The sequence below is a fragment of the Wyeomyia smithii genome, chromosome 3 (genome assembly GCF_029784165.1).
Source record: "Wyeomyia smithii strain HCP4-BCI-WySm-NY-G18 chromosome 3, ASM2978416v1, whole genome shotgun sequence".
Taxonomy (NCBI): Eukaryota; Metazoa; Arthropoda; class Insecta; order Diptera; family Culicidae; genus Wyeomyia; species Wyeomyia smithii.
In genome coordinates this window covers 35196881-35222831 of record NC_073696.1, presented here as the reverse complement: position 1 = coordinate 35222831, position 25951 = coordinate 35196881, and the positions used below count along the sequence as shown (strand labels likewise).

Sequence of the window (25951 nt, the reverse complement as noted above, 5' to 3'; positions counted from 1 at the left end):
CGATCGTATGGTGGTCCGTGCTGCTAGCGAGGTAACAGCGGTGCGGGAGAATTATTCTTGCTGATATTTCAGCTGCGTATCAGATCACTGGCGGGGTAGCCTGCCCCTACCAGTGTGCAGAAGATGTTTCTGCCGATAAACTGCCGGCTATTGTTATCGCGCAGCACAAGAACTAATCGACAAAAAAAACACCCGTACGATAACTCGTGTATTGTTATTTTGCGAACTCAAACGGAGATGAACAATTTGCGTCTAATCGAGACGAAAGCAAAACAACGAATGACCTTCGTATGTGTTGTCAAGCAGCATTTTTTAAAGTTGCTTCTCAAGGGTGGCAACAAATACCTACTTTTACGAATGCAGTTTGAGGCACGTTCACTTGAGTTGTGGGCCACAGCTTTTAAGGGTACAGATTTTTATTCGAATCGAAAACCTCCACCTTCCGATTCCGGTATCGATGTGGTTAGCGAAGCGGAGGATTATCAGCATGTGTACGATAGCAGTACTGGTTGTTTGTTTGCCAGTTATTTCCCCAAAGGCAACGAGAACGGCGCCGAAGGGCGACGAGTGGCAGAACACAATGTCTCATTATGGTGCTTTTATCATGTGGTTCGTTCCGTCTTGGTCGGAATCCTTTTTGGTGCGAACCACGCGAGCAAGAGTGGAAAGCTTCCAACGAATAGGAGAAACACGTATTCCCTGCTCGGGCGGGCGAACGGGCACGACGCATGCTCACCACCCGCCGCTGGAACCGAAAGCGAATGGAAAGCGTCTGTACTACGAGCGGCCTCAGCGTACGGTGTGGCAGAGAAGCAGCTTTTCCAGCATCCGATTTCTTCACAGAAATCAGTTATTCGCCGGATTCTGTGACGATTGGATTTTTTGCAAAGTGTCCCCTGGTCTCATCATCGTCTGTATCTCGGATTTCGGAAGCAATGCGCTGTGTATTTTGCTTCGAGCAAACTCTAAAGCCTGTTAGAGATATTTGAAGTGTTTTGCTGTTCCGTCCGACGGAAGGCTGACCTGGATTTCGCGGCAGAATTAATCTCCGGAGACTATTGTTTTGTGGGGATTGCCATCTGTCGACTTCCACTTAGCAGTGTTTCACACTCGTAACAGCTGTAGCATCATCGAACGGCAGGATAAACACAGGAGAAAACAGCGAAGCGCCACAATATAGCAGCAGTTGGCGTAGGGTTTTTGCTGTCAAACGGAGGCTACTGGCGAGTGAATGTTTGACAATTTCTGTCTCGTGTATACTAAATACGAAACGGATAATGCCAGTTCTCTTTGGTGATGGTTGTAAACGAAGCGAAGAGATAAATATAAATTAATAACGAATTGAGAAGTTTGCAATCAAGCCCGCCGACATCCAGTGTGTGTTACCTCGTGAAATCCGGTTCAACTCTGAAAATACCGGTGAAGCAATACCGTTGTGAAAACGCCCCGGGGACGGTAAAATTTTCAAATTCGTAATTTCATAACGGTCCCCGGTCCCAGATTTGGCTTTCAGCGAAATCAGTGAACGGGAAAAACGTTGTGAAAGAATTGAAGAAAAGAAAAAGCACAATCAAGTTTTCGAAGCCCGGTTCCGGTGTACGATTCATAACAGTGCCCTCGTCTCGAGGAGGCGTTTTTAAGACGCACTGGAAAGCAATCGCAGTGTTTCCGTCGTTTCGCGCCAACAATAGCACGGCACTGAGCCGGAATTTATCAAATTGGGGGTCGATATTTCAGTCTGAAAAAAAAAACGTGATTTGGTACCAGCGAGAGCACAATAAATGTTGGATTACATCACAGTTATCATCTGCAGGTGAAAGTAGTTCAGTTCTAGGATTACCGCTTTAAGCAAGATTCTTGTGCTTTAAAGTGTTTATCTCTGTGTGGGAAAGATAATAGAGAGAAGAAACAAAGTGAAGAAAAGTTGCTGACACTCGCAATCGCATTGGATTGAAACTTCGGATAAAAGTGATTTTTTCAAGTGACCATTTCCTCTGCCTGCAGTGTCGTGCTTTCATAAAAGATCTGTTAGATTTGGAAGCCTTTGTATAAATCGTGTGCCATTCCACTGAACGCCGGAGCAAAACGGAGCTCAGCCACCATTAAAAGGAGGCAGCAATAGAGCTGTGTTATAATCATTACCTTCGGCAATAGCAGCAATGTTTGTTGTGTGTCTAACCCAGTTTCCGTGCTGTTTAGAATGAAGCATTCCATTCAAGGACGGTAAACGAGCCTCGAGTGCTGGCTTGTGAGTGAGGGTGGTATTGCTGCCGCACAGTGTTGGTGTCTTGTGAGCGAAAAAAAAGTGCATTTTATTGGATTTCATGCCGGGTGCAACATAAAGCAACAACAATTGGAAGGAAACAACTGAATACTTTCGGTTCGGTTTTCTTGTCCAACAGGGGGCACGGTGAGGAAACAAGAGCCGCAGGATTTATACTGTCAACAACTAACTACACTGAATACCGTTAAAGCGTTGCTACTCTGTGTGCGGGAGAAAAATACGCTCGCAACAAGGTGTGCATTGCTGATTAGGTGAGCACAGTTATTCTAGGGGAAATTAGGCACGTTGATTTAATTATGTCCCCTTTCTTCTCCCCACCCAATGGAGCGGACAATCATAAATCATGTATTGTTGCCAAACAAAGATAATCAGATTATTTGTGGTATATTGAGCAGAAAACTAATTATGAGCAGTACATTGTATCCGATAAATGCGCTGCTTTGTGTGCTAATCCTGTTCATTTGTTGGTTGATTCTCAAACTTTATTTTAAATTAAGTCAGAAACCTGTTAAAAGCGAGCAAATGGGATAAAAGTTTGTTTTGGTTTTGGCTCTGTGGGCTTTTATTTCAATTAGATGGCATTCTGGTTTAATAAAAGTTTGCCCTCTGTGCAATCGCAAGCCACATGGGGGAAAGATTTTGATCGATTATTTTTGATTTGGCTGAAGCTTTGCATAGGTGTTCAAAGTTTCTAAGCTGACGATGTCTTTTTGTGCCATTAGTATTTTTGAAATCACGACTAATTTTTGAAAAGGGTTTGCGTAAAATTGATATTGATGAGTGAAAATATTGTTAGAGCCAGGACGATTAGATTGGTGTAATTTTTTCAACAATTGCAATGGTTCTAGTTAGTAGTTCTGATCTTCTGAAGCGCTAAAAACTGAAAAAAAATAAAACGGTCTAAAAGAGGTTTTAGGGTTGAAACATACGAAAAATTTCATTCAAATAACAAATGATCGATATTACGATAAGTTTTTTGGCATGAAGAATAATTTAAAATGGATTTGTAGTACAAAAATTGTTACCTATAAGTATACTTCGAGAGCGGCTGCACTCAGATACGTGTTTATAAGCAGGAGGTCAAGTTCTGACCTTAGCATTTGTGAATTAGACCGCAATGAAGCGGGCGGCTTTCGGTGCGAGCTGGTATAGGTGTTTCTGATGGTTGATAACGTGCAAATGCACTCAGCGTTGGCAGCGGGTATCACGGCAATTTTAGTAGCAGGGGGCAGCTAATGTAGATGTCTATCTCTAGATGGAGTTTTCCAAAAGCTCTGTTCGGTGATGTTTTCCATGCTGTGTGGATTACGCTCTATTCCGCTCCGTAGTCCAAACAATCTAAAATGACCGGAGGGCATCCATTAGGCCCTGGCGGCGCGTGGGTAGCAAAGGGTTCCAGAGTGGTTGCGGATTCCAGCGCTAAAAACCCACGTTGAAACGGTGGGTTCTATCCTGCTCGACATATAACATTTTTATGTTCCTCACTGAGCAAATAGTTTACTTACTTTTTTCGCTAACAGTTCTAAGTATTTTCTCAGTATTCTCACGGCTGGTCTGGGATTCTGACGGATAAAAAAAAACTACATTATATTTTTAAAACAAATACGTTTCTATCGAAAGATTTTTTGGAGCGTTGTGAAATAAAATAATCATTGAGTGCGTAGTTGTTCCCAAAAAAAAAAAACAATATCATCAGGAAACATTATTTCTATTAACTTTTCCGATTGCAGAATAAATAACTCAGAAGCGTTGATAAAGGCAAGGTTTGGAATAGTAGGCGTGAAAAGGAAGAATAAAAGAGGATGCACACTAGCACGAATTATAATACTCTCAATAGTGATTTTGCTAATAATAGGAGAACTGTTCCATTATTATTAATCTCAGCCCATATATTAATCTCATACACATTGAAACACATTTGAAAATAGGAAAAATAAAATCATATTTTCTAATTAAACCAATCTACTTATCAATGGTATTCTTCTTAGTTCACTTCAGATTCCCATGAAGCAAAATCCTCAAAAACTCACTTAAAAGCTCTAAATTTGATATTATAGTCGGGCATCTGCACTCGAAAACTCATTTATTTCAATCACTTACCTCATTAAACAAAAACTTCGTGCATTGCTCTATATGGCTACAACGGGGCTCATTAACCAGCTAACACATTTTTTTCCTCATTAGTCGACCACTTGTTATTTAAATAACTAAATAAATCACTCACTACATTAGAAATACTTCAATCTTTAAAATGTTCACCTCACATCTCCAAATACAAGCTATAGCTCACAAATTTCAACTGCAACAAACTGCTACAAATTCTAAATTTCAACTGTTTGTATTTTCATCTGTTTTCACTTCGTTGAAGAAAATCACAAGTTGCCAAATCAGTTTCTGTCAACGCAAAAAGATCATACTGAAAATGCTAAATTATTCCGAAATATTGACATAAATCGACAGCACTGCAGTGGTTACCTAGGTTACCAATTTTGCACGTAAACAATTACAGCGGATACCTAGGTAACTTACTATGACGGTTTGCGGCTACGTTCATTCATGAAAGTGTGTGAATGAATATGAATATGGGGGCATCGTGAGATGAATAATTGAGCAGTGATTTAAGTTTTAAGATGAATATGGAAGCGTTGTGAAAAATGGTTTGTTTTACAAAATTTGGTTTTCAATCCGTGCATTCTGCGTGAAAATCGGCCTAATGAGATGAATAATGGAACAAATACTCTAGTTGTGCGGAAGTGGTCCCCGCTATTCTATGGTTAGCGATGTCGTTCGGCTAGCTCTCTCACACACGGTTGTGATGTCGGCTTCGATTCCCGATCAGGTTCTTTTCGAACTGGAAAATTTTCTCGACTCAGCACTGTATCGTTGTACATATCCTACATCATGTAAAATGTACCAAAAACAATATCGACAAATTGTCTAAACATTGTACTGTGGAAATTGCCATAGGTACGGCGTAAAAGTCAGGTCAAGCTTGTAAAACTGAAGGAGATGCTTTTTTGGTATTTTCAAAAATAAAACAACTCTGGCTATGGAACTATAGCAATTTCAACATTACAATGTTCAGACAAATTGTAAAGATAGGGTGTATCTACAAGTGCTTCATATATGAGTTGTTCGAATTGTGCCCTACTTTTTTTTTTATTCTCGCTTATTTTCCGTCGGTCTAGTTCCGCCACTGTTGTGGCCAATCACCGACGCCCGGGGAGGCGACTCCACACACAGGACCCTAACTCACGACCCGTTTATTAACGGACCGGCGCCAACGGCTTTACTTCCTCATGCGATGGAAGGCGTGATCCCAGAGATTTTTCGCCTCAGAAAATCTCCCGGTGTCGGCTAGGATTGAATCTAGACCAGTTGGGTTGGTTGTGAGTGGATCACGCCACCTCACAACCATCGACACCTATGTCGGCGGTGGGATTCGAACCCAGGCGTCGAGCGTGGTTGGCGGAGACGTTACCAACCACACTAGGCCCCCGCTTGAATTGTGCCCCCTTGACCAAACATAGCCTGAGCGAGGTGTTTTCAAATATACTCACATTGTTGATAACATTCCTAACGTGAGACCAGTGTTTTCACAGAGCAAAAGCATTCGGATCCGGTGTTGGTCGAAGTATGAAACAGCGGGGCCAAAAATATAACACTGACGCTGGTTCCGGTGTTTCAAGTTTTGCCCTTTCTGCCGTCTCACAGTGGGGCAAATTGGTTCGTTGGTGCGACAAAACCTATTAACTCCTTAACAGTTATTCCCATAGTGTTCATATCTTTGGCAACATTGTTCAACGTAAAAATATCTTTTTGAAAAAATGTGTTCAGGTAGCTTTAATTTCCCTCTCACAGATGGTGCTGACATCTATCTTCTAAATAAACGGTGGTAGCGGATTCGTTTCCTTAGAAAAAATGTTTATATCATCAATTGACATAAAGTTGTCGAAAGCTTTACTGCCCTCCCAAGCATAGTTGTCTCAGCGTACATAAGGTTTGTGTAGAACATGGAACTACTATGATTGGAACGGCAGTTTATCATTGTAGAATTAACCGTTAACGGTTTCAATATTCATAGAACCTACCCCATCGTAGCATTTCGTCATAAAGTTATAGACCTCCTCTCGATAATAACATAGCTTTATAAACATCCCCCCCCCCCACTTCTCATGATTTGTTTTTCAAATTTTTCATCAGAAACATACATTGTATTATTGATGAACAAGAAAAGACAAGAAAAAATTGAGAATTACCCTAAACAGACAAAAAAGTAATAGAAAAAGTGATTAAAAAATCCATTACAATATCAGCAAAAATTCTTAGTTTCATATTTCCTACGTAGCTTGGCTTGACCTTCCACCCTCCCCCTTGTCACATTTCGTCACGAAACTGCCCTTCCCACTCGAATGCTACGTCATTCATGAATGTTCCCTAAGGTCTTTTTTATGCGGGTTGCTTTTCTCCATTACGCAAAAATGGTACAAGATATCGAGTTTTGAAAAGCCTCTGAACACAATTATGGTCATGTTGTACAACCGGCATTCAGCAAAGCTCATTGTAAGAATACCATCAATACGGATACTGCCGTTGATAACCGTTTTTAACACGAAATCACGTGAAAATGATTGTTGCAAAAACTTGAATAACATTGTAAGTCGCAACTATTAGCAACTAATTTTTGGTTTAGTTGTAGGTCGCCACTGTATTTCAGTTCTATAGTAGTGTTAGAGTTGAGAAACGTCAAAATTTGTTATTGCATACTATTAAAACGAGTAAAATTATATGAAAAACAGCCTTGCAAAACCTTCGTTCCACAATATTCAAATACAGTTTTGAAATAATTGTTTGAAGCCAATTTTTCGTCGTGTCGTGTTTCTATGCAAAATCCGCATCTGCCATTAAATAAACAAATTCTTTCGTATTAAAATTTTTATTGATATAGAATCCGCTTCCAACTAATCTATAACTTTCAATTCTTTGAACATTCATTGCATTATAGTTAAAGCTAGTGCTCGAATTAATATTTGTTTTCTGCTCAAAGACATCAGTTTCAATTTAACTCTTACAATAAATTATGTAACTTATGGTAAAAGGACTTTATTTTTTGGACATTAAAGTGATCTAAGCTCTTATTATGCAACGAATCAAATGGATTCCGTAAAATAAGTATGAGTTATGGTTTCGAATTTATGATGTGTTGACATTCGAACACGTACCCAATAAAAAAAATACTCGATTCCCTATCGCACCGACTGTTTAGGACCAGGGGCAAGACACTATTGATAATTGCAAAATATTTCCAGTTTTCACCCCTCTATCAGGGCTCCTCGACGTCACACTGTCGTCGGTGTGATGTAATTTGTGACACGATAAATATCAAAGTGTATCAACCAATATCGTATAGCAAATTCGTTGTTTTTTTTCTTTTGAAAATGAAGTTGTCTAGCCCTCAAGTGTAACAATGGATGTCACAGTGTGGATTGCATTATTGGAAATTTTCTAATGTTTTTTTTTTTCATAGAATCAGTTTTTCGTCTATGATTTTGTCTGTAATGGTCAAAACAATGCAAAATGTTCTAAGATTTTATTCATTCAACTTAGCTTCCCTCAAAACTTTGTAAAATTTATTGTTCTAACTATTACAGACGAAATTTTAGAAGAAGAGTTACTTCATGAAATGGTGGTTGAAAACGTTCTTTACGACAAGTATTTCGTCGTTTTTATATCATTTTTTTTGTACTTTCCAAAGGGCATTACTCAAAAATGTACCATACGATGATTTTGAAATTTTGACCAGAGATTCTGGACGTCATAACGAATCGAATGGTGTACTCAGATTCTTTGGTACATTTTTTCATAATAACGTTCTGTGGGAGCACCGTGACCACTGTATGTGCTTAGTTCGTAAACAACTATCTGACATCACTTTCTTTCTTGCGTCGTAAATCGCAACGTCGTTTCTTTTTTCAAGGACAGATCTGCACTGACCCAGTGGAATGAAGAAATTCGCTATTATAGAGACAAGTGATATTTTTCCTGCACATACTGGCAAATGTATATATATGATCGAGTAGGATTGATTTTGTTTCTTATTGTTCCATCTTTTCGCTACATTTGCCGATAACGTTCCGCAGCTTCTATCGATTACACCGGTCAACACAGGTGCATACCAAAAGATGAAACCGGCAAAATGAAAGTATCTAGCTATTCAACCATTCCTGTGAATTTTGGTGGTGACTGAAATGAGTTTCCTCACGTTTCTATACGTCACTTTCACGTAAGTTGAGGCGTTTTGGTAATAGCTAGGGACATATTAGTTAGGCATTTTGAGAATTAGCACGGAACTCTGTTGTTTAATATGCATCAGTGTGCAGGGATCATTAGAGATACAATCGATCGATTTTTTTAGTTTGGATTTTATTTTTTTCGAATCAAAACACACTAATGAAATGTTGAAAAGCGGAAGCGAAAGCCTATGCATAGGGTTCCAATGAAAATCGATTATTTTGAATTCGTTTAGCGGTAGAGTTCAAAACTGTCGTATCCTCGAACAGGGTGGGAAATTGTACTGGTTCGCTACAGTATTCACACGACAGTAGCAAGATTTTTGTAGCCGCTACCGAAGATTCATACGATCTGCTTTATCTCTTGTTTTTTGTCACGAATTCAATATGAACAACAATTTTCTCGCTCACTGCTCTTTATATTGTAGTCATTGTATAGATGATCTCTGGTTCTTGTGTTATTGACTGTAGCTGTCTGTGCTATTTATTGCATTTATAACGAATTGAATTGGAATCAATTTATTTAGCATCGATTTTTATTTGGGTCCGGACGTTAATTGAATTTTTAAGATTCATGCTTTTATTGTCCTGCCTTTGCTCAAGTATGCTAAATTCGGATGAGACTTTCGCTACAGCGAACTATTTTCGAATGAAAAGTTTAGAAGTTGGGCATCAAATCTTCTGGTGTACTCGATTGATGATATTTTTCGGCAGTTATTAGAAATTATTTATTTTCTATCTTATCACTGTACTAAACTGTCGCATGATCGCTTATTATTGTCATTCGCACAATGCGACAGTCGAGATATCGAAGCGGCCGGAGATCGGCACAAAAGAGAAACGTTAATCATTCGTGTTGGCTTCTAGTCACACGATTCTCTCAAATAGAGAAGCGTACAGTTGAACACTGCTGTCGCAGTCTGCAAGAGAGGCAACAGTAGTTTTCGATACGGTGTCATGCAAAAATGTCAACTGTTCGACACACTGTTCTCGAAAAAAGTTTTCTTGCTGAATTTAGAGAAAAACCAATCGATTTTTTTTGCCAAATATCATAGAAATTCATTAATCGACGGGATCTGGTGCTTCCTAGTAATTTTGTTTAAAAAAAAACTACCTGGAACATGGGATTTGGAGGCTCACCCAGTTCGATAATTTTGTCGAGTTTCTCCAAAAAATAATTGAAAAGGCTGTTTATAATACACGTCTACAAGGTAAACGTTCTACGTCAACCTATTTTTTTCAGTAGGTTTTCGAATACACTCTATTGAGGTCAATTAATTTAATTTCATTAATAATTCTCTTTCAACTCTCGCTTCAATTATTGGAATGGTAACCTTGGAGAGAAACGTTAATTGTGGATTGCCTTTACCGAAGGCACGAGGTTATTTTAGCTTTCTTATTATTCACCGCACCGAACACACTGCATACGGTGTTTAGCATATGGTGCTGCTGTCCACACTGCGATCGAATCGGTCGCCTGGTCAGCCTTTTAGCGCTAAAATCAGCTGCTGCTCTGCCGGCTGCGGATCGAGCCAGTTTCCAGTAAAAATCAAACGGTCTCTTGTTGCAGTAATTGGTTACACAATGATAACTGAATTTCTGCATGCTAGCTTTTATACGTAACTACTGAGAATTTAACTTCCGTTAGACGTGTTCTTGTGGACTGGAGCGAGTGGAACAGCAACAACAGCAACAAATCGGTTATAAAGTCAAATCGTTTGTAAATTTTAGTCGGCTGTGCTGGGGAAGATGGCCTTATTTTAGTTCTGATTGGTCGAAATATGCGTTCAAAAAGGCTCTACCTTTTTCAATTGTACAATAGTTTAAAATCACATTTTTTCGCATTTTGGAGGACGCACAACTAATTTTGAATCGCTTGCTGTAAACATAAAGGAAACCCGTTGAAAACTGACTGAGTTTTGAGCTTCAAGGGAATTATTTTCGTGACGCTATCGATGTTTGTACCCCTATATATGTTGCAGTAAGACTTAATTCTAATTATAAAAGGTTTAGAAAAAAGGTTTGTTTTTGACAATAGAATGGCCCAAACAATCGACTCCTTTTACGATTTTTAAACATCAATTAGCCGTTGGACCGATGTTGCAGCTTCTGGCGTCAAATTTAATGAGGAATTTGAAAAAATATCAGACGATAGGGTCTATTAAGCCTTGGGCAAAATACGGTTTACACAAAGATTCTTGAGTATTTATTGTTATTTAAAATACGGTTTAGTATTTTTCCGTCAAAGGTCCAATGTAATTACATTACACAGTAAAAAATTCTGAGATTCTAGTTTAAATTTCAGTTGCTTCTGTCGTACAGCACGATTTTGTTTGAAAATTATGTACAATATTATTTAAATTTGTGTAGAATGTTAAGGAATTTTATATCAGAAGCGATGGAGGTAATTCTTTATATGCGATTCGACATAAATTTTGTCACTTTTTTCCAACTGTGTACATTCGATGCCAAAAATTACTGCCCTACCTAAACTAGAAAGAATGGAAGATAACTCCTGTGCGATCGTTTGGTGCCCCTAGTTTGGTTTAAAATGCGCCAAAAGTACCTACCACCCTTCAACGTGAACGTTAACCGTGCGCCTCCTTTTACTGTTGAACTGATGGAGACGCCAAGCTTTCCGTTGCAAGGACACGAAATTAGGGAAAGATTTGGATCTGGAACTCGATAGCAATATTCTAGAGGAAAACTTTCTTCTGCAAAGTTTTTACATATAATAAAGGGCTTATTTTTATTTTATGTATGAAATCAATATAGTTAAAGCAACATTATAGCCTGTAAGGCAGCGAGCTAGGTTATATGTGTATCTATTTATTGTCTAATTTTAATCATTTGAAAAATCCGATTTTTCATATGCTGCTAGGAAAAGATCTTCCGTTTGGAGGCAGGTTATTTTTCTTTCAAATTATCCAGTGCAAGATAACCTTTTGACCCAATCGCAGACTCAGTAGAAATCTCGCTTTATAATCTATGCCTCTTCTATCGAGATTGACCTACTGATGCTATATCCAGTTTGAATGTTATGAGATCCACATTTGAATAATTTTCGAATCCGAAACCGTTTGATATTCAAATCATGTCATTCAAATAGAAGCAAACTTATTGCTGAGCTGGAATTCCTCTGTGCAACTAACTGGTTGTTCTGTTTGATCGAGACGATAATCAACATTCCCAGTGAATTTGGTTTCTTAATCTAAATACTAGAGAGTCGAAACTATTTTACTACCATATGAATCACAGCGAAAAAATTTGGTTAATTTGTGTACGGCTGCTATAAATACCCCTGTTAAGAGGTTCCCATTTGGGCAGTATATAATTACCCGAAACGATCATTATGTGCTGCCAGTCGTTCCTATCTATGTTCCAGGTAACATAGATAGGGTTTTACTGGCATGTGCTGTGCTAATAATCATATTCGCATGAGTTGGTTCTATGATAAAATAAATATCCGTTTATATTAATTATATGATATCCCCGAAAGCAAGAAAAGAGTAGCCTTTCAAAAACAGTTTAAATATTAAGAAGTTATCAAAATTTCATTGAAAAAGACGGGCAATGCGTTTTTGCATTTTCTAGTAGTTTATAAGCCATAAAGCGTAAAGAAATGGCATTTGCAGAAAAGTATAGTATAGCAGTTTGCGGGCTACACTTCGGGACTCATCAAAGAAGCGCGTTGGCTGTTCATCGTATGCCACTCTCTGTCATGTGTTTTCGATAGAATGTAGCAAAACTTTAGCAAAAGTTTTCCTATATTCGCTTGCTGTTGTTGTAGCTGTTACCGCCACTCGAACCGGGCAGGGTCTTTAGTTGTGAAGAGCACATTCGCCCGGCTGCAGTGCACCCGACCGTAGTTTTTGTTCGTTCTTCCTGCGAAGAAAACTTTCTGACCCGAAGCTGACATGGAATGCAGCTGCAGTCAAGATGTGTATTTACCGTTCGGAAGCATAATAATCCTGGAGAACATTTCTTTTTTGCCTCTTTGCTCCAAGGTTCAAGTACGTAAGTAGAAGCACAGCGTTGAAAGCTAATGAATTACCGAGCCAAGTGGCACTTCCTTGCGCTCCATGGAGGAGTTAGCTAACTAGATGCAATAGCTTTTCTTGTTCTAAGCGGCATTGTCTGGTTTGCGTAGAAAAAAAAAAACCGGATAGCTGCAAGTGCTATTTCAAACTGCTTTTGTCTGATTTTGGGCTGCATTTGTTGTGTACCTTCGTACTTTGCGAGTGAACCAATAAAGCACGAACAGATGATTGTTTTATGTCAAAACGTACCTCATACACGATCTGTTCGTATAAAGGTCGTAAAGAACAGATGTGAGGTTCCATACTAAAACTCCCAACTACACTAAGCTGGTACAGCTTCCATCAATTTAGAATTTAATCCACTTAAATAGGCCACCAAACTCTCGGCACGCTGCTGAACGAACTGTTCGACTTGGTCGAATGCAACGGGCTGGAACTATGCCATATAATGAACGTACATTCGGGCCCAATATTGCTGCTGCTGTTAGTGGAAGCCTGGCAACAGGGCTGAAGCTTACCCCAAAACATAATTGAATGGACTTGCTCAATTATACGGTAACATGTTGAATGCGGAGCTCGCTACAGGGAAGCCGTAACGGCACGCAGCATGAACGCAAGTCAGCTGTAGCTCGTAACCACCATCCGAAATTTCTTACCCTGGTTATATCAGCGGATTCGCTCCGGGATCCTGCAATCCAGATTTATGCGAGCCGCAACAGATGGGGCGGTGAGCCTTGATACGTTTCCCAGCGCCCTGCCCTGCATCGGGGGTTTACTTGACCATCGCTAATGGGATGCAGGTTTCACCCGAAATGTAAAATTTGTATCTCTTCTGGACTTGGGAAGCCAAATCGAATAGCGACCTGCATTTTCTGGACGTTATGATCACGGCATGCTTTCCGAGATTCAATATTTAGCTACACCGGCTTTGAATTGTTACGCAGCCCGGCCGGGATTTACCTGACCACAGTGGATAATATCTCCGCTATGCAGCGCAGTAATGGCGTTACGTGCGGGACGTGGCGCTGACGCACCTTTTATCGCAGCCAAGGACCTCTCGGCTCCGCATCCGGTGCTGATTGTAGCCCATTAGCATGGTTGAATAATTCAATCAAATTCAACGCATAGCCAATGATCGTTTCAGTGTTCGGCGGGGGGGGGGGGGAGTTATTTCCTGCGCCAGCTAAGCTGGAAAGGTGACAGGCATAATTGAATTCAATCCTCTTAGTTGCGGTTCGCTTCGGTCACCCTTTGATTTGATGGAGGGTATTATAGTTAAAAGTCAAGTTTGTGTTCCAATAATTTTATTTCCATACTACTTGCGTGACACAATTTTGTAATCTGATACTTTCACTGTACATTTCATACTAAGGGGCTGTTCTTAGACTGCTCGATCGGAGGGCGATGGAGGGATTTGTCAAAAATCCACGACAGGTCACAAATTATAATGTGATTCATTACTGCCATCAAAAACATTTTCAAGTCGAGTCAGTAAGCAGTTTTTGGAAACCATTACCAGCATATTCGCCTCATCATATAAAAGGTATATTGGTCAGACCTTCAAGGGGTTATATACCTTTTTAGTTTTCAAAAAACCGGAAAATTTTTTATTACATTATCTTCAAATACAACATCTTGAGAACATTTCCACAAATTTTTATAAAGATCTGAGCAATAGGAAGAAAGTATGAGCGATTTGCAACGCGCCTCGCCACGGCCGCATAAGCTAAACTTGAAACTTTACACGCGACTATCTCGGAATAGTTTCTTCCGGAAAATAACTATGCCGTGATCCTGATTGCGGGAAAACTACTTAACCGATTTCCTTTATCTTTTTTTTTTAAATTTTCGTTATAAAATTCGCCGGTCCTTGAACGATCGCTTTTTGAAACATACAGTTACATTTTGCCGCAAAAAAATTGTTAATACAATTTTTCGCGCTCAAAACGTGCATTTTTTGGGAAAAACGTTCCCGTTTGCACTGAAAACAAAATACTCATAAAAGCGATCGTTCAAGGACCCGGCACACTTCTAAACTAATGAAATAATATGAGTTTTTTGATTTTGGTTGATCCGCTGAGTCTCTATCAGGATCACCGCAAGCCTCTGCAAAAAAATAGCGTTTCGGGAAAACGGCCATTACTCCAGTAATAATTGATATATCTCAAAATCAAACGTTTTTTTTTTTTGTTGTTGATAAACTGTACTTTCAGAAAAATACCACTTTGATGCAATGAAAATGGTGCTATGCACTTAAAAATAAATTCAAACTTCCATCATTTTTCTCGACCAAAAAGGTATATAACCCCTTAATCGTTTTCCTTTTTTCTTCGATTAGCTAACACAAACAATTCTATCAAGCGATGCTGCGTGTTTTAAATAGCCGAAATTTATCAAAATGATGAAGTAAAATGACATAATATTTGCTCGGAATGTAGAACATGGACAAACGATAAAGTATACTGTCAGTTAATTACAAGGTGGTTTTCTGCAGGTGAAGTAGAAAAGTTTTCTCTCAGTAAAAATTCCCGTGGTCACGATGGTCACGATTTTGGAGGGCCCTTATATTATATAATTTATATCCTTGACATTTTGCTCATCAGTCGACGTCCTTCAGGTCGGCTTGAGTCTTCAACATGCCTTCTTTGAAGTGTTTATAGCGCTTGTATTTTTTTTTTTCTCGTTAAAACCAGATCGCCGAGGGTAACATCCTAAACGATTCCGCACACGAAATGAAACTCAAACAAACTTTTTTGCTACATTGAATTAGATATGGTAAAAATTGAATAACTTGTATGACATAAAATGTCGCACAAATGTAATTTATTGTCCTACCAACATGAAAGATTTTGTTTAAATTGGTTAGCCCGTCAAATTTAGATTGAAAATTAACATTAACAAATATTGTGAAAATATTTGCCTGTTATGACAAACACGCTTCATTCTTCATCACTAAGTTGTGTTTCTCAACCCCTTTTTCACATTATCCGTTTTTCAATTTCCCATACGCAAATATTCAACCACATTTACCGGCGATACGAGTATTCTTCTAAGCACAAATCATTCGGATTCGTTATGAAGCTTATAATTGCAGCATTGTGTTACGATGCCAATGCTTTGAATACGTTTGTAGACGATAAATGGATGGAGGTGGAATAGGTGCGAGAATTGGTAGCACGTGATGTGTATCGATTTAAAGTGCTTTACGTAATAACTGAGAGTTTGCTCAAAGTAACGGGTAATACAAGTTAAGTTTGAGAATCCGCGATGTGAAGCTTGACTGAAGAACATATAAATCTACAATAAGCTTTCGGAACATCACATCGCAACCTTGGTTTGAGTTTCAGAGCGTCTGGTGTATACTAAATTTAGTTTTGCTACAGCTGAGTCGTAGAAAATTGAATATACACTGCCGTATTTAGGAGACAATCGAGCTTCTAGACGTGGTACTACCAAGCGGTGAAAGTTGCACTTTCCAACTGATATAAAATAAACATGTTGATGAAATGCTTGATCGAAATTTTGTTGTGCGAAAAGTCTCAGCGCAATGCATGAAACGTCGAGATCTGGTGTAACCCCATAACGAATTTTGTAAAACACTGATTTTCTGCGAATTTTCGAAATTTTTGAGCTTGCTTTCCAAAAATTGATTCAAGCGGCTATGTCTCAAATAGTCTATACGGAAGATTCAATTTTGTACCACTTTATCCAGCATACTGGCCCGCATTCCGCTAATGACACGTGTCGATTATCGTGTACGGTTCCAATAGATCGACGAGCTCATGTAGCCCGCAGAAAATAGTCCTGTGGCGTCAAATCGCATGATCTTGGTGGCCAATTTAGGGACTGTCCACATTCCACGTGGATCCCTTGGTTTATTTTCGAGATGATAGTTGTTTCTTTTGTAAAATTTTCCAAGGAACACGATGGAATTATCAAATATCAAAATGAAAATGGCTGCATTTGCCGAGAATGTAAATCTAGTTTTCAAAAAGAAAAATAATGTATCTGGCAACATTCCGGTCAAAAGGTACATATTTTCTGGATTCCTTGGTTCATTTCCTTCAGAAATCGTCTATCAGTATTTTTCCGACATCTCACGTCTATAGATTGTAAAAAAAAGAAAATAGAGATTTTTATTAAAAATTACGTGACTTTGCAATAAAGAGGGGGGAAAATTGAAAAAATATGCTTACATAATTATTTAACGGCCCCTAAGCAGCAAATTCTAGTGAGTAGACACTACACGCCACATTATCATTATGTAACTACACACTCACACGCCACAAATGCACGAAATAAATGAGTAAAGCGAAGGTTCTGGGTTTTTGTCGTTATTCGCGATATCCTTGATTACCCGGCAGCTAGCCGACCCACAGTGGGACGACTCCATACAAAGGCTGGCCAAGCTAAAAAAGTGTTGATAAATGCGACAAAAACTTGGTATTTACATAATTTTGGGGCGCTGAACACGAATTTGGCATCAATTTTTTATTTGGGGGCGTCCATAAAGCACGAAATTCAATTTTTAATATTTTTGGCATTTTTTTTCTTTTTCATAGAGTTATATGATCTTTGACCACAAGTAGTGCCACCGGGCGTCCTCTCCATTTAAAAAAACGTTATTTATGGACGACCCGTCGAACTAAACAAATTTTGTCTAAATATATAAATATATATATATATTTTAATAAACTAAAACAACATAAGTAATACAAACTAATTACAAATTGAAAAAATCAGCATCATCATCTTCTGCTGTGATCGCTTAAATCTCGTGTTGAATTGTTTCCAGAAAATTTGAAGTTCATTATACTTATCAGCAGGAAAAATGTGTTTCGCTGCAATTTTAATTTCTTCTATCAATTTTCGATGTTTCATTGTTTCATATATATGTTATCTTTCTAATGCGGTTTCTATGGTTGGAAGAGGACATTTAAATACATGTATAACACCATGAATTGACAACTTACTAGACATTAAATTAGGTGATGCCGCTGAAGTCAAAGGCTCAATAATAAAATTCAACGACTTTATGAATTTGAAAACCAAGACACTGGAATGACACAACGTTCAAAATGAATACGAAAAGATGCGGAGGGCGACGACTGTTCTTTGTTTTTTTCTCATAAAGCAAAATGTGTGCTTTACTTTTGTATGCAAACGAGTGCGAAGCAAAAGCAATCTTCAAACGGGCTATTGTTAGCCGGCGTTTGATGGTATGAATTGGCTGCTAGTATTTGACACTTCAATCAATTTAGCGAATTTCATGATCATAAATTGAAAAGGGCTGAATGTTTTTAATATTGTTTTAAATTTGCAGAAAGTGATAAAGTTTGACATAATTAAAATTTCATAAAAATTTGTTTACTGTTTTCTTGTTTTACACTTGTTTCATAACTTTTCATTGATAAATTTTGTGATTTTTACCCAAATTTATATTTTATCCTTACGGATTGATTACGATAACATAAATCTTCATTAACGGGGTATCATGCTTATGACTAAAATTATTCCTGGATAAAATTTCAACTTCAAAAATAAAAATTAAAAAAATCTACTATCACTTTGTTTACTAAAGTGACAATTTGCGCAGTTTTGCGCAGCAGCGAACAGTATGCATTTGAAAGCTTACGTTTTTACCTAAATTTTGAATGTAGTCACAACCGTGGCAAACTGCGGCAACTAAACTTTTAAGCTACTTTTTTACAAAAAATCACGTTTTTTTTAATATTTTTAGTGTCAGGCCTACTATGAGCAAATTTCACAATGTCTAGTAAAAAGGGTTTGTTTTGCATAATATTTAAAACAACTTTTCCTCTGACGTCAAAAAAATCCAAGCTATCATAGAAGCTACAGAGCGTTTCAAAGTAATGTCCTTTTTTTTTCAAAAAATTGTCAAAAAACGTCAGTTCGCCAAGCTTTGAAAAGTCATAAAAAATTCAGATTTCATGATATTGCGGCCAAATTTTTGATTTAGACACTTGAATGTTATAACAATAAAGGAAAAATATTATGACACAGCTAACGAAAAACATTTTTTTTTGGCTGATGGCAAGCGATTCCCCACTGTGCGACCCTGCAATACCAGCAATAGGGCCTGCTCTACCGCAGCCTTTGCCAGCCGTAAACATTGGGAAGTCAGTCAAAGGTTCTTGAAACATTTTGAGATCTATGAAGAATTTAAATCCTTTTAAGCATGAATCTTACAAATTCAATTAACGTCCTCGGATCCAAATAAAAATCGATGCTAAGTAAATTGATTCCACTTCAATTCGAAATAAATGCAATAAATAGCACAGACAGCTACATTCAATAACCCACGAGCCAGAGATTGTCTGTACAATGAAAACAGAAATGAAAGAGAAGTGAGCGAGAGAATTGTTGTTCATATTGAATTCGTGACAAAAAGCAAGAGATAAAGCAGATCGTATGCAACTCCGGTAGCGGCTACTGTCGCGTAGTGTTTCATTCTACAGTGGTAATTACAAAAATCTTGCTACTGTCGTGTGAATACTGTAGCGAACCAGTACATTTCCCCACCCTGATCAGAACTTACAAAAAAATAATCAATTTTGACGAAACCAGTTTCATTTTATTGGAGAACTATCCCAATTTTGGTTTTAATATATCTTTATTGATTAAGAAAAAACGGTTCCAAACCACCATGCATGGAACCGCTTGCAAAAGTTTTTGTTGAAGAAATTTTTTCTTTAATAGTGTTCATTTTGGTTTGTTTAGAAAAGTTTTAGGAAGTAAAATTTTCTATCGAAACAACTTATTTCCAAATGAATCTGAGATGATCAATTTTCAATTTTTGGGCCCGCAACTAATACTGCCTTCTACTGCCGTTACTGCTGTTACCACTGCTGCTTATTTGGGACCATCCTAATTAGTATCCAATGGTGAATTGATTGGTTTGAGCAGAAGCAGGCTTTCATATATCCCAAAGAGTACATTCCTGGTTAATTAGGTACCGCGTGAATTTCAGAATCCGCGTAAAAAAACGCGTAGATTCCGATATCCACGTAAATTACGGAAACCGCGTAAAAACAAAACAGCGTAGATTTCTGAATTCGCGTAAGAATAAAATCTCGAAGATTCTGGAATTCTCGTTAATTCCGGAATCCACGCAAAAACCGCGTACATTCCGGAATCCGCATAAAAATCACGTAAATTCCGGAATCCGCGTGAAACGGAACGCGCGAAATTCCGGAATTCGCTCAGAGACATTTGGAGTCCGCGTAAAAAATACCTCGTAAATTCCGGAATCCGTGAAAATTCGTAGATACGCGTAGAAAACCCTCGTAAGAGAAACGCATAGATACCGAAACCAGCGTAAAATCACCGCGTAAATTCCGGGATCGACGTAAAAAACGCGTAAATTTCGGAATCCGCATAAAAAACCGTGTGAATTGCGAAATTCGCGTAATGCCGGAATCCGCGTAAAAAAAACGGGGAAAATTTTGGAATTTGCGTTGATTACAGAATCCGCATAAAAACCTGCGTAATCTCCGGAACCAGAATGAAAAAATGCGTGAATTCCGAAATCAGCGTAAAGATATTTCGGAATCCGTGTAGAAAAACGCGTGAATTCCTGAATCGACGTAAAAATAAAACCGCGTACATTCCAGAAGCCGCGTAAACCACTTAAAAAAAACCGCGTAAACTCCGGAATCTACTAAAGAATGAAACCACGTAGATTCTGGAATCCGCGTAAACTCCGGAATCCGCGTGAAAAACCGCGTAAAATTAGGAGTCCGCGTTAAAAAGAGCGTAAAATCCGGAACTCGCGTAGAGACATTCCGGAATCGACGTAAAAATAAAACCGCGTAAATTCCTGAATCGACGTAAAAATGAAACCACGTGAATTCCGGAATCCGCGTGAAGATTCAGGAATATGCTAAAAAAATACCGCTGTAATTCTGGGACCGACGTAAAAAAACACGTAAAAATACCGCGTGAATTCCGAAATCCATCTACAAAAACGCGTTTACTACGGAATCAGCGTAAAAACGCGTAAATTCCGGAATCCGCGTTAAAGAAAAATACGCTAAATTCCGGAATCCGTGTAAAAAAACGCGTGAATTCCGGAATACGCGTAGAAAAAAAAGCGTGAATTCCGCAGTCCGCGTGGAAATAAAATCGTGTTAATTCCGGAATCCGCGTAAAAAAATATTGCGTAAATTCCGGAATGGACTTAAAAAAGCAAGTATATTTTGCAATCCGCATAAAAAACCGCGTAAATTCCGGAATCCGCGTGAAAAAACCAGCGTTTATTCTGCATTCCGAGTGAAGGGTAACCAAAATCCGCGCAAAAAATACTGCGTCAATTCCGGAACCCGCGTAAAAAAAAAACGCGTAAATTCCGGAATCCGCGTAAAAAACCGCGTAAATTCCGGAATCCGCGTAAAAAAGCCGCGTAAAAAGAAATCCGCGTAGAAAAAACGAATAATGCGAAACGTTTTGAACAGCTGGCGCAAGCAATTTCACGGAACATTCAGCGCTATTTGAACAAGCAATCCTGTTTAGAAAATTCAAGTTTTGTCCCAAACGTCACTCAGAAGGCTGAAAATGAAAAAAAAAAAAACTCAAACTATTTCCGTTGCCGTTCAGATACTGCCACTATAATAAAATGGGGAAAGGAAAAGTTTTAGCAAATCATTCCGGTTTGGTCAAAATGGAAAACGGTAAAACTCATTCTGATGCCGCTGGTGCTGCTGCTGGTTTCTCGCCTCAACAAGTGATTTTATTTTGACAGACCACAATCTAATTTCACCAAATCTGCATATTTACTTTGGCCAGTACTCTTCGAAAGGGGTGACGCTGCAGTAACCGGATGATGGCGGCGGCAGCCGGGCTCGAGCTTTGCTGACCAGCACATATGCAAATGACTCGGAGCGGTAGCGATGAAGGACAAGTCAAATGAGCATTTATGGCAGCTGGGATGCTGCGCCCCGGCAGAGACAAAATAAAATGGATCTCAATGCGAATGAAAGGACATTTCGTTAAATTTATTCAACGAAAATCGCTATCTTAAAATTGATCGTTTGCTGCTGCATAAAATCATACTTTGATGCGGCTTTTGGAAGGTTTAGCGATAAACATTCGTACGCGGATTTGTCAAAAGAGCAGAAAGCAAATGGTCGAAAGACATTCTAGGTGAATAAGCTCCAAACAGCAATATGAGCCTGCCGCTAGAGCTAACCAAATCTGAAAAAAAGTTACATAAACAATTGAACGATTTTATAACAGTCGCAATATAATTTTATGGCTGCAATTTCTGCACTGCTAGTGCATCAGCTCTGCGCCGGTTTAGAATAGTTTTTAGCACTCAGATTTCCACACACCCACAAATGGAGAGAAAGTTAGCGACTGCAAATGGTCACGTTTCGTGATCATGCAACTGAATTGGCGGGTAAGAATTAACATTAATTGGAAAGGTGCAAAACAAAGGCGGCTATGCAAAATGGTTTCCGCTAGTGGAATATTTTAAGTGCTTTTAGGCGCTTGACTGCCCAACCGATTAGTGAACACCTGCGGGTGCTCTCGTATGGTCACCAGCTAAGTCAAGGAGCATGAAAATTGTTTATAAAAAGCCTTTTTTGTTTGTGTTCTATGAATGCCACGAGTCAGGTCACGCTGAGAATGGGTTTCCAATTTTCGCATAAAGGGAAAACAATGCCGGCAGTTGATGCGGTTTTATATCCTTTGTTCTACATAATCTGGTATGCAGACAGAAAAAAACTTGCATTAATGGTAAATTAATTAAGCTAACTTTTAGAAGTGGATTTGCTTACTCTTTCTGCAAAACTGATAACACAAATGGTGTCCACTCGAACCATGTCTAATGTGCAATAAAACCGGAAAGCATTGAATTTTCTGTTTATAACCCTCTCAAACTACGACTGCATTTTCTGACCACTTAACAAAAAGCAGAAGCGACAACAAAAAAGACCAGTGTCAGACAGGGGACGAACTTTAATCTTGGATAGAGTCGTGTATGAAGTTGCGAGTAAATACCTTCAATCTAAATTAACTCGTTCCCGTACGTTGGGTACGTTGGACCACATGTCAGTCCTGGCCTCGTCTATGCTTTCGGAAAATTGCTGCTGCTGTGCGACTGCCATCAGTATGATGCCGGCTGCGTTGAAAAGGGGTCCTGCATAAGAAGTACAACTTAAACACCGGCTGTCAGCTTTATATAGAACGCATTTACCTTCTGGTTGCGCATATTCTGTTCAACAACGAATGACATCGGTTGGGTACCGACAATCGTGCAACATCATCTTGTGCTGCTGAATTTAAAATGCTAAGCTAGATGATACACTCAAAGCGGAGCTACTTTTTGTGACCCTTGTACCTCTGTGTAGAAATAACTGCGTTGCTTAAAAGCTACAGCTCAGGGTCACTGCCAAGGGGTGTACTATGAATCATTTGGAGTTTGCCATTTTTTCCCGGCGACACACATACCCTCATAAACGCTTCATTTCCCATGGGTGAGATGTTTATTCTCGAATGGCTCACCTTGCTAGGGGTGTTTAGGTGTAAACCAAATGGATTCGAGCGCACTAAATATAGAGGTGTAAAGTGTGTACCTTTCTCATTAGGTAAGGTTTGGGTTAGGGTTAAACATTCTAGGATATTGAGGGGTTGGCAAACGAAACCAGTCGTGTCTGTTGCGTTCGGTTGTGTTCTAATGGTTGGCTCACTGATTAGCAAACATTGACAATTGACCGATTCCAGCCTGATACGGGAAGGATTCATGATATCATTACAAAAAAGAAAAACAATCAAGGTGTTTTCCCGAAAAAAAGGGAAAAAGATCGGAACCCTTACTAACGAGAACCTCATGTTGCGTTTGATATTTGTATTTGTTGAGTTTGTATTTGTCATTTACAGCCTTTGATTTATTATGCTTTGAGGATAAACAAATAGGAATTCCACTTCCTACGACATGTTTTCTGTCGACATTGAAACGAACTTGTATTACTTCTTTGTATTCTGAAATGCTTGAAATGATTCCAAGAATAATCTTTCTTAACAAAAGCTTCTCTTGTAGGCCAACTCGCAACCACTTTCCTGACAGCTCTGTTGCACAGAACCAACGAAGCATGAAGCAAAGTTCATTTATTAAATATGCATCGAAATAGTAGCGCAATCAATCTAGAAACTATTGTTGGTGTTTTACCGTGTTTTCTTCACCTACAAGATGCAGCCTCCCTGTGTCGTCCGCCCCAGGTTATTGTTTCAGCCATTCATCAGGATCGTATTTCCGGCATAATAAAGGCCCATATACTGCTCCAGTAAGCATATTGAATTTTCCAACCGAGAGCTTTAATTGCGTCAATTGCGTCGACGGTTGATTGAATAATTACCGGACGGAAGCGTGCTGATCTGTCTTTGTACTTGCTGTCAAGCGTACCGATTGCATGTTTACAGCCAACATCACGTTTCTCGTTGTAATAAATTTGCTTGCAGTGTATTTTGGTTCCTGTTTTTATTTTTGCTTTTTTATTTTGTTTTTGCGAATGTGATGTAGCAATAATTATGGCCTGTATAATTACCACAGAGGTTATCGACTTGGAAAAATAAAATAACTTTTGTTTACATCATCATTTCTGCTATCATTGTATACGCTGCGATTACCAATGTATAGGAGAGAAAAAATGCACACATAAATATGTTCATTGTAGCAACAAGGGGTTGAAATATTTAATTAGTATGTAGTATTTTACCTGATTTACTTGCATTGCTAATCGTGCTTATCAGAATCAGACAATCATTGATTATTTATAAAGACAATAAAAAATTGCTGGAAATAAATCTGTTCACATGATTTAGGTTTTTCCACGTGATAATTGGGTAGCAGATTGCCAATAAAATAACCAGTAAAATAGTAACAACTGACGATCACACCACAGAAGTATATCATATGGAAAGGACAGTTCTAATTATTCGAGATTTCTTTTCGCTAATGAATCTAAATGAAATTTCTTTACCGCAGATGGCACAATTGCAGGCTGTAACAATTGGAGTCCTCGCCTAACTGCTTTGCTCGGTTTGCCAAAGTCATTTACAGATTACCACAGCTGTGTTTCAATGCTGGTTCTGCTTTGTGACAAAGTATGAGGAACTTTTCAAAAAAAGATTAAAAACAAGTTCCCTCCAAAAATAGAGCAAAATTTATCTCGCCATGAAGGACTTTTGTGATCATAATTTGTTTCTCTGAAATTTTCACCTCAAATTTCCTAAAACAAGCTAGAATTAGCAGAAATATATGAGATGAATTGCTACAATTCCTAAATTCTAACTGCATGTATTTTCATCTGTTTTCACTGCGTTGAAGAAAATCGAAAGTTGTCAAATCAGTTTCTGTTAATACGAAAAAATCATACTGAAAATGTTGAATTATTCCGACATAATTGACGTAAATCGACAGCACTGCAGTGGTTATCTAGGTTACCAATTTTGCACGTAAACAACTTCAGCGGATGTCTTGGTAAGCTACTACGACGCGCTGCGGCTACGTTTCATGGTTAACAGTGTGATGAATATGGGGGCGTCGTGAAATGAAAATTGAGCAGTGATTTAAGTTTTGAGATGGATATGGAAGCGTTGTGAAAAATGGTCGGTTTTACATATTCATAAGAGCGCGTAAGCATATTCAGTTGATTTGTTCAATGATTTCGTGGAAATTTGGTGTTTAGTCCGTACATTCTTCATGAATATCGGCCTAATGAGATGATTAATGGAGTAGTTCCCCTATTATTGTAATTTAAAATATAAATTTTAAAGGTAAATTGGTGCCCCTAGTGCAAGGGATTTTTTTCGATTTTGTTCACCATTCGGCAACACTGGTCTGACCTAGAGCTTGATCTGATAATGAATGAAAAATTATAGCATTTAAACCGTTCCTGCGAGTTTGGGTGCTTTTAGTCTAATCGCGTAAAGTGCGTAAAATATTCGGTAACTTAAACGAAATTGTCCCGTAAGCAAACGTAGAAGCCACGAATCCAGCGAGTAAGTACTCAGTGGTCTTTCGACACACTTTTGAGCGTATTGAGACATTAGATACTACGCTAAAGTTGCCTTTCTATCTCACGGCTAACCTCGTTGTCACATGTCACTAGTGTACCCAGGTAAATAAATTCGTCGACTACTTCAAAAGTTTCCCCATCCAACACCACCTCAGCACCAACATTCGTCGGACTACCACGATTTCTACCAGTAACTATGTATTTCGTTTTGGCAGAGTTAATGATGAGTCCTAGTCTCGCAGCTTTCCTCCTAAGAGGTCCGAAGGCCTCTTCCACAGCTCTACGGTTGATACCATT

At 38.7% G+C, this 25951-nt stretch overlaps 1 protein-coding gene across 1 annotated transcript in view; it reads left to right on the top strand.

The window, feature by feature from the left end:
* Window positions 1-865: 865 nt before the first annotated feature.
* Window positions 866-25951, top strand: part of LOC129731626 (neural-cadherin-like) — an 895915-nt gene continuing 870829 nt past the window's right edge. The window contains exon 1 of the mRNA XM_055691759.1: window positions 866-2535. The gene's annotated coding sequence lies outside the window, so the exon portion shown is untranslated. The remainder of the gene's footprint in view (window positions 2536-25951) is intronic.